The following is a 1,923-nucleotide window of genomic DNA, read 5'->3' as shown; positions in this document are numbered from 1 at the left end:
TTATGCATGAGATGTGCCTCCCTCAAACCTTGTTATGACGTGGGCACATTACCCATCTGACATGCAAAAAAAAGTGTTGGAAAAGCAGTTTTTTTTAAAAAAAAAGGGCTGGGGAGTTGGCTCAGTAAAATAAGTGCTTCCCTGGCAAGCACAAGGGCCTGAGTTCAATCCCTGGTAGGTCTGGTACCCTAATTATTTCTTCTTGATAGCACTTTGTTTTTATTTATTTATTTCTGTATTTCCTAATTATTTCTGAGTCTCCGTGGCTGGCTCAGCGTATCCAGGGACAGGGCCAGTGCAGCATCTGGTGCCAGGGATCAAACCTGGCTCCCTGCGCTTGCCTAAGCAAGCACTTAGTTGGCTGAGCTATCTCGCTAGCCCTAGTATCTTGTGTTTTTGTTTTTGTTTTTTGTTTTTTTTTGCAAAACCAAGAATTGAACTCAGGCCCTTGTGCTTCCCAGGGAAGTACTTATTCTACTGAGCCATCTCCCCAGCCCTAGCCCTAGTATCTTAATGTTTTACTTTGTGGTCACTTTTTTTTGGGGGGGGGGCTGGCTCAGCCTGCCCTGAGGGTGAGGCTGGAGCACCATGTGGTGCCAGGGATTTAACTGTGGTCCCTACACACTTGCCTAAGCTTGCCTAAGCAGGTGCTGTACACTGCTGAGCTATTTTGCTCTTCCCGTGGTCACTTTTCTTGCTACAGTGTTTAGAGAACAATGATAAATGATATGCTAGATTTCTCTACTTTCTTTTTCTTTTCTTTCTTTTTTCTTTTCTTTTCTTTTCTTTTCTGTGTGTGTGTGTGTGTGTGTGTGTGTGTGTGTGTGTGTGTGTGTTACCAGGGAATGAACTCAGGACCTTGTGCTTGCCAGGCAAGCACTTATTCCACTGAACTATCTTCCCGGCCCTATGGTAGATTTTTCTTTTTTTTCTTTCTTTTTTTTTTTTTTTTTGGTAGTTTTTAGGGAAGGATCTACAGGGTGTTTAGGGTCTCACTACTAGATGAGACTTATAGTGATCCACCTGTTTACAGCCTCCCAAGAGTTCTTCCAAATGTTTCATATTTATTTATAGGAAAGTTATACCTATGAGATTAATAATGTAAAATGCATTTTTCCTGAAAAATTAGCGTTATAGAATCAGCTTTTGAAAACAGATCTTAGCGGCTGGGGAGATAGCTCAGTAGAATGAGCGCTTGCCTGGCAAGTGCAAGGGCCTGAGTTCAATCCCTGGTTCTGCCAAAAAAAATTAAAAAATGAAAACAGATCTTGGCAGCCCGCGCGTCCTGCTCCTCCGCGCCATGCCGCCCACCCGCCCGCTTGCGCTCGTCGTCTGCAGCCAGGCCACGACCACCGAGTCGATCCGAGAGACTGAGGTCATCGACCCCCGTGATCTCCTAGAAGGCCGGTACTCTGGAGCTCTGCCTGATGGTGAAGATATTGGAGGGCCAGGGCAGGAACCTGATGACTTGGAGATCCGGATGATTTGGGGGATTCCAAGACCACCCTTGAAATGGGCCAACCCTTGATACCTCTAGATAACTACATCCCTGAGAGGGTGGGGCCTGGGAGTTGGGTCCCCACTGAACCCAAAGAGCCAGAGGAGAACGAAATCATGCCCAAGGAGGACTTGCCTATTGAAGGGGAGAACGATGTGTCCAACAAGGTGTCCATGTCCAGCACTGCCCAGGACAGTAACATCTTTGAAAGAACTGAGGTCCTAGCAGCTCTGGTTGTGGGCAGTGTGATGGGCATCTTTTTGCTGTTTTCCTGATCCTGCTGCTGGTGTACCGCATGAAGAAGAAGGACGAGGGCAGCTACAACTTGGGCAAGAAACCAATCTACAAAAAAGCCCCCACCAACGAGTTCTATGCGTGAAGCTTCCCCACAGGCACTGCTTGGACTTGAGTGGGAAGGGAAGCCA

The 1,923-nt window shown here is 46.9% G+C and overlaps 2 pseudogenes; both read left to right on the top strand.

Annotated features, from left to right (window-relative positions):
• The first annotated feature begins 1 nt into the window (after position 1).
• On the top strand, positions 2 to 62 carry LOC111815187 (annotated as a pseudogene).
• Positions 63 to 1,300: 1,238 nt separating this feature from the next.
• Positions 1,301 to 1,911, top strand: LOC101566715 (annotated as a pseudogene).
• Positions 1,912 to 1,923: the final 12 nt, after the last annotated feature.

This window comes from Octodon degus, unplaced genomic scaffold (assembly GCF_000260255.1).
Source record: "Octodon degus isolate 3935 unplaced genomic scaffold, OctDeg1.0 scaffold00001, whole genome shotgun sequence".
In the NCBI taxonomy this organism is placed as follows: Eukaryota; Metazoa; Chordata; class Mammalia; order Rodentia; family Octodontidae; genus Octodon; species Octodon degus.
The sequence above is the reverse complement of the archived record's forward strand: the minus strand, read 5'-3'. Positions and strand labels throughout refer to the sequence as shown.